The sequence below is a fragment of the Buteo buteo genome, chromosome 1 (genome assembly GCF_964188355.1).
Source record: "Buteo buteo chromosome 1, bButBut1.hap1.1, whole genome shotgun sequence".
Taxonomy (NCBI): domain Eukaryota; kingdom Metazoa; phylum Chordata; class Aves; order Accipitriformes; family Accipitridae; genus Buteo; species Buteo buteo.
The window spans coordinates 80,461,621-80,474,956 of NC_134171.1; positions in this window are offsets into that span (position 1 = coordinate 80,461,621).

A 13,336-nucleotide genomic window follows, 5' to 3' on the forward strand; every position below is an offset into this window, starting at 1 on the left:
AATGAATACAGTAGAAGTCCCTGCACAGTAACAAAATCACTTCCTCTTGGATGTGATATGATGAAGTTTGTGTGAGCCTGCACTCTGTTTTTAGAACTGGTTGCTAAGAAGAGCTAATCTTTACAAACACTAATGGCTATGAAAGATGTTATGCTATATACATACACTGTTTCAAAATAAAAAGCTTGTATTTTTGCAGAATGCTCCTGGCCTTTCTTCTTCTCCATGTATGCTGTAACTTTGGCTCTCTGAGCCTTGTATGCAGTCTGTGCTCAGGTTTTTTCTCTTAAGGTAAGTATCAGGCCAAATTCTGCCGGTCTGGAGTCAAGAGCTACACACACACATATACTGTACCACAGTCCAGTCTAAAGGTTTGGGTTTGATCACTGATACTGGTGTTTTGATTACATCATGAGTTTCTGTGGCCTTGAACCTTATAATGGAATCACCAAAAAAGAATGGCATCCTCTAATCCAGCCTCATATCCTGATGTCATCCCTGACGTGTGTCAAACCTACAACTACGCAGTGCTGGAAATGCATCGGCCTCCCTTGGCAATCCATACTGGAACTTCGTGGTACTTACATTCAGATTTTTTTTCCTACCCTCCAGTCTAAAATATTTGTGGCTGGAATTTATAACCTCTACGGCATATGGGCAGCAAGATAAATGCATTTCGTATTGTTTGCCATGAGCATGCAGAAGTTTATTTGCTTCTCTGCAAGAGTCCTTAGTACCTGGGAAGACTGCCATCGCATTTCTTTTCACCTTGCTGCTCTGCACTTCTGATCCTTCTGCCTCCTGGAATCTCACCTAATCGAGTCAACCGCTTTGTCCATGGCTATTCCCCAAACTAGGCTTTCAGCTGCAGATGAAGCCTTTACCAACGCTGTGTGAAATACAGATGTACTATGTGCCATAGGCTACCGACCTGTTCAGGGATCTCAGTGCAGTTTTCTTTTTTTTTTTTGCAACTAACGACTTTGTTGAACTGCCTTCAACTCTGATCTATTATCCAGATTTTTTTCCTTCAGATTTATGAAGCCAATTGTTTTCTCATCCTGTTTTTATTTAACTGATTGTTCCCGAGTACATTACCTTTTACTTCTCTTTATTGACGTGCATTCAATCATTTTGATTATTTCTATTGCTGCAATAATTTTGAATTCAAATCCTGTCCTCCAGCATACTTCTACTTACTTCCAACTTCAAATGTTTGTCTAAAGGTAATAAGCAGACATTCTATGCCACTTTGTTTAACCACTTACAGCATTATAAAATATTTATAAAACACAAACAAATAATGGTAGAATTTCACAACCATGTGGGACTTGTGTTGTACTGACATATATTCAAGTCTAGTGTACTCCATTTAGCAAAAAACTGCTAGCTTGTGTTGTGTCAGTAGAAATTACTCTAAAAGTTATACAGAAATAGGCCCAAGCTGCTTAATTCATCACTGTTCTCTCAACTTAATTGTTCTTCACATCACAAACCTCAAACTAAATTATGTCAAATTAGATGCTCAATAAATTCATAAATTAAAAGCACTGAATGGACCAAATAGATGAAATAAAAGAGAACTTTATCTCTTAACTCAAACCAGACAAATAGAAAATGGTTAGCATGGACTAACATCACACTCTTCCTACTTCACGTCCCTTTTCCCCATGCTTTTAGTCAAGTACCTAGATCTACCTCTTTGAAATTTATCTTTAAAATTTGGTAACCTCAATGTTGGGGCCTATTTTGAGTAAGTGGTAGTATCCACAACACCCAATGATTGTGGCTGCACATGCTTTTGTACCTCTGCCTTAGGCTATGTCCCTACAAGATGGCAAATCTGACTTAATGAGCATATCGCAAAAACACTACAGCCATGAATCCATAGGAGCTCACTGTAGCAGTTCAAATTTTGTTTAAAAATCTCCTAGAAGTAACTTAGTAGCAGCAGAGTGTTTATTAGGGCAGTACTGCTTGTCCTTAGTAAGCCAACATACAGCCAAAATAGAGCCTTCATAAACACGCCACCATACTCTCTGGATAATTTGACAGACATGTGCTGCGATTTCACACTTCATCTAGATCAAATTTCATTGCCATTTGATCCAGGATTGTACATGTCCTTTGTAATGGACATGAAGCCTTGATGTTACATGTTGCTCACAGCACGAGAGCTGCTGCCTCTGGACCAACTGATCATAGCCTCCTTACCAACCTGCAGGTGACTATTGAAAGGAATTTTGAAAGAGATTATTTAATTTCTTTGCTTTTGCATAGCATCGTATTTCATTCTACTTTGTCAGCAAGAATAAGCAACTTGGACACAAATGTTTAAAAAACTTTCTAATTCCCCTACATGGAATAAACTTATTTAGTTTCTTAAATGTTTTGAGCAAAACATTGTTCTGGCTTCCTCAAGCAGTATCCAACATTGCCGGAAGAGCAGCAGGATTGGAGTTGAGTTAGAGAAGCTTTTTGAACTGAACTTTGTTTTGCTGAAAAACGTGGATGGGTCAAGAGAGCATTTTAAGACCTAGCACTGAATTTGTTAAATTGCTGGGAATTAAAATGATTCCTGCTTTTAAAAATTCCTCTGATCAACATGTTTTGTTCTAGAAATGTCACAAACTACCAAAAATATAGAATATATTCTTAATTCAGGACATTCTATTTACAGCTATTTAGACTTGACATTAGGAAGCATTTCATTTACCACCCGGTCACACACTGGAACAGGCTTCCTAGGGAGGTGGTTGATGCCCCACACCTGTCAGTGTTGAAGAGGCATTTGGACAATGCCCATAACAACATGCTTTGACTTTTGGTCAGCCCTGAAGTGGTCATGCAGTTGGACTAGATGATCCTTGTAGGTCTCTTCCAACTAAATAGTCTATTCTACTCTATTCTACTCTATTCTGTTCTGTTCTGTTCTACAAATTCATTCTGTTCCTTTCTATACCAAAAGGTAAGATTTAGCCTTTTTTGGGGTGGGAAGGAGACCAAGCTGTTTTACATTTTTTCTTTTACCTACTGCAGAAACTTACTAGCCACTTGTCCATATACTCTAAGATAAACCATATACAGCAGTGGAACTCAGAACTGAGAATTTGCCCCATGGTTCCCAGACAAACTGGGCATTTTAACTTTCATGAGAACACAGATGGTTCTATTGCACTGTCCCAGCTCACACGAGCCCAGCCACCATTGAGTTCCACTGAAGTCACTGGGACTATTCACACAGAATAGACAATGCAATAGTATTAAATGTGAATAAGGCTGGCAAAATATGACCCTAACTCATTTTCATTACTGTAGGATATTGTATATTTTTTCTGGAGCTATAATGACTTGTGTTTTGATATCTCTCACTATCAAGATTTAGATGCTAGGCGTGTGTGATTTCAGAGATGCCACCTTGCACACTATAGTCATCCGCATAGTTTGCCAACAGTTACATCCATATTTTAACAAACAGATGAACACATTCTTTCATCAAATTCAGCCAATCATGGCAATTAATCAACAATCCTCCTTCTAAATTATTAAAAAATTTAGCCAAAACAGTTCCCTGAGCCCCCAAGTCCCACTTCACTTGGAGATCAAGCATTACTGGCTTCCCACCACATTCAGAGAATATGTTAAAATACAACTGGCTTTTTAACTGGAATGTCTGTGTATATGCCTCAAAAAATAGCATGTGAAGAGGGGACGGAGTGCAGCTTTACATTGTGTTGCAGCGAGCCCTGTATTTACTCCTTCTCATTTTAACACTGCCCCCTTAGTGAGGCAGGAGCAAATCTCTAGTAACTACACGAACTTCAATGATATTATTTGTTCTAACGCTGAGCTGAATTTGATCCACTACCCTCAAGGGCAGTACAAATCTAATTACATGACATCTGCTGGCTTTATTATTATAAATCAGTGTTAAAGAAGTGTGAATTTGTTATGCTTTGAATAACAAAGAAAGAAACATATTTCCATACACTTCAGTGTTCAGTGACTTACAGACTTAACTCTATAAGCACTGAGATCAGAAAATATTATGTATCACTTTCCTGCTTTCCCTGTTTCTCACACAAGATATTAAAATTATACTGCCAGTTTTATCTTACAGTCAGAAATTGTGTTCTAGCATGCTTGCAAAACAATCCCATACATTTTTATGTTTAAATATGGTACTTATGCATATTTTATGCGATTATAGTACACTTACTTTGTCTCAGGGCTGTTTGTTTATACTAAATAGCAATAAAGGTGACTAGATAATCAGACTATACAGAATACTACAGCATATGGTAGCTTTGTATACTGAAAACCTCAGATGTCTAAAGTCTTTGTATTCCAGAAAAGTCATCCTTTTGTATTACCTCATATACTCAGTACTTTCCATCTTAAATTTGTTTTCAATATTATTTACTGTTTTCCTGGATACCTCCATAGATAATTAGATAGAGTATCTTGCATCAGCATGTTATTTGCACAGACTATTTAAAAACATATCCCTGAATTTATTGTTCATCTTCTTTTCCCAGTCTCCCATTTACATTTACATGTTTTCCAGAGCATTTACAGTGTTACCAGTTAACTGTGGCTTCTATGAATACTACATTTATCAGCATCTACATCTTAATGCTTTCTTGTTTAAGTTCATAGCATACTAAGTTAAACAGCTCCTAGCTCTGCCACTTATTTCTACATTCATGCCAGTTCACTACCCATTGTGTTTTCTGTGTGGCTGTGCAATAAACCAGATCAGGAAAAAGATCTGGCTAATCTTTTAACCCAGTTTGGATTACTTTGCAGCAAATGCGCAACCACAACTTCAGAAGCACCAGAAGTACAGACAGAAGGCAGTAAAGAAATATGAAGAATGTTGCTCCAGAGGTGGCTTGTAGTTAAATCCTAGAGAAAGAAGTTATTCTGATGCTTTTTACTTTTCCTGGGTTCTAGGAAGTTCAAAAAGAAGCTTCAGGAAGAAAAACCTATGTATACAGAAAAAAAAGTGGACATATGGACTAGTCATGATCCAAACTGCAAGTCCATCTCCTAACAGCTCCGAGTAGAAGTTACTTATTTGATTTCTAAGGGCCAAACAAAGGTTCTGCTGAAACTAGTAGCAAAATGCTGAGACCTGTTTCCAAAATAGGATAATAATCATAATAAAAAAACAATGAGAGGTTTTGAGATTTTACGACTGATAAACTTAGCAGTACTTCTAGTTAATATAACTGGGTATTTGGTCTAGCAGGACTTAGTTACACACTATTAGTACAAAAAGTAGTGTGTACTGTAACGTACTGTTACAAAAATAAACGGTGTGCTAAGCAGTTCAATATAAAAACAGGACAAGTCACTATATATCTTTTGTATAGCTATATCCATAGCAAAAATCCATGGCTTTTCATAATCCAATGGGCTTAATTTGAATTTTTACTTTTTAGTTGACAAATCATTATCCCAGCCAAGATGACTAAATATGAAAATAGTAAGTTGGAACGTGTAATTCTACATCGCCATTAGAACATCAAGAAAATAGCAATGGGGAAATCATAATGATGGGACCAGAGGGATCAGAAGAGCTAAGAAAGGGACATCAGTCACAAGTCAAGAAAGAATAAGGGATGGTTAAGCCAACAATGAAGATTATAAGAGAGCTGTTTGTTTTGCCAATAGTTACAGCAGTGGATCTTGCCTTTTTTGCCCCCTTTCTTCACCTGTCACCCTTCCTCCCTGCCCTTCCCACAGCTCCTGACAGACATTTTCCACATTCTGTGGTAATGAAGGCGATCTAAGTGCAAATGTCTGTCACAGGTCTGCACAATGCCAGTGTTGTTGTAACTACAACAGTTATAGTTCAATAGTGCAAAGTGAACTCTGATCCCATCTTGTACAGAATCTCCTTGCAATTGTAGACGGTGTCCTCACCTTATTTATTTTAAAGCGTATGTAGCTGCATTTTAAAATTTCAACTAAAATGTTGGAAGGAGGCACAAATAGCAAGTACATCTTTGTGCATCACTTTATATTAAACGGTGTAAAATGGTTGCTCCAGCTCTGTAAGTACTTGAGAAAGCAAGGTAGGAACTACAGAGGTTTATATTTTTTAAAATGCTAACAATATGGGCAAACTAACGCTTGTATTAGTAACGCACAAAATCTATTCACTGACATGGGAAGACTCACTGACTCTGATGAAATTATTAATCAATACAGCCAACAGGACATGGTTTATAAACACTCAGCAATATATGCCCTTCCTTAACAGCTAAACTTTTCAACTAACTGAAATAGCAAGTAAAACAAAAAATATTTTAAAGTTAGTCCTAGTGCTTCCAATACAACCTTAAAACATAAAAAGATCATGAGCTATGAACATGTGCTGATAACTTCCAAGAGATCTTTCAGTACCCTTACGAGGTAAGAATTAACATTTCTTGACTCTCTTCTTGGTAGCACAGCATTCAGTGTCTTCAGGTAATTATAAATCCCAGCCTCCTTAAGTCAAATAAGTATAAATGGGTTTTTTAGCTTTCCCTTCATTAAGTATAAGAATATGTGTTCCTTTGAAACAATAATGAAATTCTCATCCAAAACTATTACTAATGATAAAAGAATGCAGCTTCCATGATTTCTTTCTCAAAAAAAAAAAAAAAAAGGGCATTTGAAATTTTACTTGTATTATCCAGAAAACTCAAGTTATTACACTTTTTTTTTTTTTTTTAAAAGGATAAAAATAGGTAGGACTAAATTTGGGTAATGTTGACCAAACACCCATTTCAGTGGGGAGTCAAGAGTATGCAACACCTAGCAGAAGGAACATATGAATATCTCCACAATAGTTCAGGTCTCTAATCTTGATAGAGAATTGTGATTGAAAATAAGAAGTGGCAAAATCCTGCTTGATTTTTTTTTAACTTTCTGACACATTGTTTCCAAGTTCGTATACAACAACCTTCTCAAGTTGTATGCAATGGTGAAATCTTTTAAAAAGTCTATCTGTGTGAACCGATTAAAAATAAGAGATGTAAAACAGACTTCTGGAAATACGTGAAATTCTTTACATTGTCGATAAGTCCAGCACTTGGAGATGGACAAAGACCAAACGTAAATAACAGTAAGTGACAGGGGAATTATATTTGATTCTTCTGTGCCTATTTGAGAAAATGTGTACTGAAATATGTTAATATGGCTAGGGTTTTTTTTAATATAGCAGTATTTTTATGTTAATAGGACATTTTGAAGTTTTAAAAGTCATATCTATTGAGTTACATTTTAAAAGTGCACTGCAGAAGCACATAGAGAAATCACAGATGTATAAAACAGATTTTTTTGTTTAAAATGGGTTCCCTCCAAAATATTTGGTTAAATAAATAAAACATATGGGCCAGATTATAGCTGTATACATATACAGGAGGGGAAAGATGGAAAAAGGAACATGTCTTGCTTTGCATTTCAATTTGTAGACCAAATGCCCTTATGCTAAGGTTTGTGCTAATCTGAAGTGCTTGCTGCTTTTCAAGATCAAAACCATTTAGAAATTCAAAGTTTATAATATGTAAATATGGCTTCATGGACAAAACTGTTCCTGCTCTAACAAGTATTTATCTTTTCTTTCCTCTTTTTATGCTTATTTTACATGTTTTAATAAGCTATGTTTATATTTTAATAACTGTGTAATATGTGCTTGTATTATGCATAACTGTAAAAATACTTTACCCTTTCTCATTCCCGGTAACAGAGTCTTATGTTAATGAAGATAAATCAAATACTTGAAGGGTCACTGCATGTATGTAGCTCAGCACTAAAATAATTCCTGCATCCCTCTGAAACTCTGGAGAAAAAAGTCTTATTTACACATTGTATGTACATTGCTGTTGGATTTTGTGCAGGACACTGAGAAATTCCTGCAGGAAATATTAGAAATGCCTCATTCCATTGCTGCTAATGGGAAGGTGACACTTGGGTTAGATGGAAGATGAAAACACAAACCAACCCTGCTTGATTTACCTTTCTGTGGTTTGTGATTTTCATTGCACTTACACTTCACAACAATGAAATGCAAAATTCTGAAATAGATTATTATTAAGAAATGTTTTCAGAAGATTAACTCTGAACAAAGAGAAGCACCTGCTACCATTCCAGACATAAATAATTGGAAGAGAAATTCCTAGATTATTTGTGAGAGAAGAACTTATCTAAACAACTGCATTTATAAAGCATTGTTTACCCCAGGGAACCTTCTAGACCATGAATGTCAGAGGAAATTGTAGAAGGTCATATATCTCAGCTCTATGAACCAGTTGTCCTCACTGACGGTGGATGTTTTGAATAAATAAGGCTTCATCCTGCTCTGTGGCAGGCTTACCTAATGTTGACTGACTTGAAAGGGCCATTTTCTACACAAAAAAGAGTCCAAAATGTATGTTTTTATGATGAAGAAAATATTAAAAAATATTTTTTTCACCTTTTCTCTCTTAGATCTAAATCAAAATGTTAAACATTTCCACAAATGATAAATATTTTTTCAAAGGTGTAGCATGCCCATTGATTTTTATATTTTTTTTATGGAGTGGGTTGTTTTTCCAGCATGAGCACAGAATGAATCATGTACAGAGCTTCCCTTAAAGGATGGACTCAATGAATCAAGTACCAAAACCCACATATACCCAAGGTAGTCAGGTTCGGAACTGAAGTTCCATTTCTTTGCAACATTTGTTAAGATTGTTTGTTAACAAATACCATCTTCCATTCCACTTCTTCCAAATATCCTTTTTGACATATTCTTGCCTCTTTAAGTATGCTTATTTATAGAATGGCTACACAAACTCACCTTTCACCTAGCTAACAGACTGCAACATATGTGATGCCGCATTTACTTCCTATTCTAAGCATCAGGAAATAAAGCAGCACCTCTGCTGTACTGACACAGTCACGCTGGGGCACTCCTGCTCTGACACTTGAGACTCACTCCCCACTCAGCCACAGGGCATTGCACACTTGGGATCTGCTAAATGGTCCTTCTGAGAGAGGAACATGAAGGAGTGCATGGAGGTTGCTCATGGAAACAATGTAAAACGCGGCCTCAAACACCATCACATTGCAACTTCATGAACAAGACTGTATGCTGTACTAGCTGTATGTTCCCTGGTGTTGCTGAAATAGTAGCAACAGCGTGAACAAATCATGTCTCCAGTCCTCCGAAGTTTTACAGCGCGTACCCATGTAACTTGCTTTACACACAGAGACATCACAGTGTGCAGATGTGTACATACTATGAATGAGGGTACGTATTTGCAGAATTAGAGCCTTTACTGAATGCAGGGCTTTTTTTGTTTTTTAAAAAATATTTTTCAAACAAATATCTCCACATTTCATTGCTATTCAAAAATCCTTTTTTTTTCTGTGGAAAACTGTGGTCATTTTTAAACGATGGATAGTTACTTTGGATATATCAAAACTACCTCAGTTGAAATAGCATTTTTTCCACTCACTATATTAAACAAAAAGCGTTCACCAGTTTTGTGTGATTCAGTTCACCTTCCAGTTTTAAATGCAATTATTTCGTCATGTCTGTATAACCCCATTAGGCACATATGCACCTCTGTATTGAATTGTTCCAGGAAATCGGTTTTCTTATGGCCTTATAATATGAACTCAGCTTGTTGTACAATAAAGTACTTAATACTTTAAAAAAGGTTTTTCTATGATCTCATTACTGTGCGCACTGTGTTATGCAGTAATGGAAACCTCATCAATTACAGGCTGTTCAGTTACATCCTGTGTAATGCAGGGTCACCCTATGGAGCTTATATATAATTACAGACAAAAGGCCTATTCTCTTCCATATAAGCACAAACCCAAATTAATTTTGAGTCAGACTTGGCAGGATTTCAAATTTCTGCTGCCCGTGTTTGTTAAAAAAAAAAAAAAGATATTAACGAATAAAATTATTTTATAAGAGCGCTAACTTATATCCTAAAAATATTGACTCATTACGGCACCCATTCTGTGGCCCATTTTGCACATGGAAATCTCCTTTGTGTGAAGCCTTGCTTCCTCTTTTTCTAGTCCTGATTTCAGCCCCTGTCTGGTGCCCACTAGGTCACGTGCATAAGTTTTTCCACTGATTCCAGTGGCTGATCTATCAGCCCCAGCATACTTGTGAAGAAATAATTGTAAGAAATTGTTAGATGGACAGTCTGAAAATAATCTCATTACAACACATTGTGCCTGGCTGTTTGGTTACATTCTCTCTGCTTTGTACTTGCTCTTATTTCCTGGGGGAATTTCTCATATCGCATTGCCTGAAGTCAACCCTTGCTCTGATCTGTCACATCTACATTGCTGTTTGACTCTGGTGAGGAGGGAATGCAGGAGAGAATACCCTGGTTTAGGGCTATCAGTGGCAATAAGACGGGACTGACTCAGGCCTTCACTTGTCAATAGTATTTTAGCTGAATTCCACCAACAGCTGGAAGTGCTCAGCTTTTCTAGAATCTATGCTGAGAGCATACTGTATGAGCGACTTGAAAATAAAGGTAAGCAGCTTTACTGAACACAGGAAGAGGCTAATCAGTGAATTTTGCTATTGATTTAAATGGGAGCAGAATTAGACGGATTCTCCAGCTGAATTTTAAATGCTTGGTATTAAATGTTTTTGAAATGCAGGACTACTATTTTTTGCATGTATAACCCACACATCAGACACCTTCACCTATTCACAAGAACCATTTATTGAAAATTATTCCTCTGATAACCTGTACCCTCACACAACTCATGCAAAACCAGAGTCAGTGACAGGGAAGAACTATCAAGTGCTTTTAGAAAGCTATTAGGATAAAAGAAGCTCTTGTGTAAGTTTCCTTTTAAGCCTTGCATATATGAATAACCCATGCTGCTGCTGTATTATGCGAGTATTTCTAATATTTCCATTTCTCAGGTAACCTGAGGAATCTATGCACAGAAATACAGCAGCAGGGAGTGGGTTGGAGTGGTCAGATCAGTGCATACCTATGGATTATTTATTATTCTTTGTTTTAGAAACAGTTTGGTATTGGGGCTGTCAAATACCAGGAGAGAAAAAGGCAGCCAACACTGTGGAATTGCACAGAAATTAAGACCTGTTCTAGCAGAGGATTTCCTACAACTGTTCTCATGGAAGTTGCCAGGTACGCAGCACAGATTTGCATGGGACTGCTGTCAACAGGTACTACTTCTGTGCATAAGAGGTACAAACTAAATACTAAGATTAAGTATTGAAAATGTTTTGCAAAAGGGACAGTTGCTATGTACATCAGCTGGAGCCAGTTCACCCACTCTAATGTAATCTTAATGGATTATTTTCTCTACCAATCTAGAAAGACCAAAACAAGCCTTTCTTTACTAACTTTAAATCCCGCAGTGCTGCTGCAGGAGTATAACTAGCACACTTTCCAAAGATTTATTATTTTCTCAACATTTTGTGACACTGTTTTTTCTGAAAAGTTGGATACTGTAATTTCAGAATCAAAGTTGCACATAATGCCCAGATCCATTGAGACCTTTCGAGATTTCCAAAGACCTACTTGCTTATTTTCCTAACTGAGGAAACATAATTTTTTCTTTCCTTTTAATTTCTAATTCAATTTGTGAATGAGTTTTCAACAGTTTTGTACAGCAGAGACAAAACTTTTTAAGGCAACCAAATGCACTTGAGAACATCTCATATTTGGCACCTTTTTAAAGCTGTATCAGCTATATCAGAGTAGTAGGCCTTTGTTTCTTGTTTATAAACATGCAGAGGTAAAGTCCACCCTTAAAGCATAGTGCAGTTTCATTTTAGGCAGACCTGTAATTCTTACTGTTATTTTAAGCGTGATGTCCAAAAGAATCACGGTTCTCAAAAACATACTGTCCATGTAACTGTTGCTTTGTCTTTGCTCTTGCCAGTAACTTTTGACCGATTGTGAGAAATATGACAGAGGTAGAAGTCACACAGATAATGAGCTTTCTACAAGCATAATAAAAGTAGTCAAGCAGATGAGAGTGACTTTATACACAGCACCTGTAAGTGCCACAGCCAAAGGAAAAACTGCAACATGAGCTCACACAGTTCAAACACGAGAGAAACCATACGGGGGAGACACTTGTAAATGCTCTAGACAAGACAGAAGCTGCAACCCAAGTGCAAAGCAGACATCCCAGGAAAACAAATGCATCAGTTCCAGTATTTCTTAGAAAAGAAGTGTAACTGGTATCAATGAAACTTAATGAAACTGTTATCAATGTCTTGAATGGAAGCCAGACCAAGTCCCCGATTTGTAAATTTTAACAAAAGCATTATTTCCTGTGGCATTAACAGACCTCACATATAGTGAAAGCAAACTTACAGTTATTAAAACAAATTAAGGCTTATTCTCCTCATACTATTACATCAAAAGTTACAATCATGATAAAAATTAAAATGTTCAAGACTGCAGCTCTACATGTGGATCATTCGATTAAACCTGAACCCTGTCTTGGGTGAGAATAATTTTGACAATTGCTTTTTTCTTCTTGATGCTTCTTTTATAATTCTAGTTACTTCCAAACCTTTTTCCCTGTGTAGCCCCCCTCTTTTCCCCCACCTCCTGCTTAGTACCATTTTGCAACCTCAAGCACAAACACCTCTACCCTACAAAGGTAAAGCGAGTTCTGTGCATGTAAGATTCCTGCTGGCCCACACACCTACGGGAGACAAATGAAATCAGAATACATGAATAAGTACCAGGCTCAAAGCTTTGCCTGAAGTGTTTTGCAAGATTCATCATTCATCTGTTCTCTTGCTCCTGTGCTGATCAGCAGAACTCTTCCTCTTCCAGGCTAGAGGGGGCGGGGTGGGAAAAGAGCTTAGGTCAGGAAAAATGAAATATTGCTGTTACTGTGATGCCAAAAAGTGTTTACTAGGCAACGAAGGAAGCCTTAACCAGCTAGGCTGAGCATGCTTTTAACCAGCCCTTCCAAAGGATAAAAGCAACCGACTTGTCATGACAGCAACAAATTTTCAGACAATTTAAAAATGGCCATAATATGGCCATAATGAGTTGCTTTCAGGCTAACATCTTGTATATATTCAAATATTTTGAAAACAAATTAAACTCTTGCCAGTCCTGACAGCTTCTAAACTAATGCATATACATACCCCCAGAAGAAACCTCAGAAAGAACAGTCTGTGCGCTTATATCCACAAAGAAGTGCATCAGATACATGTGATAGCATAGTTATCATGTTGCTGTAGAAACCCCAACAGAGTATTCTTTAACTTTGTGATTAAAATACTAACTGTAATGTTGCAATAATAATCCCAGATGAG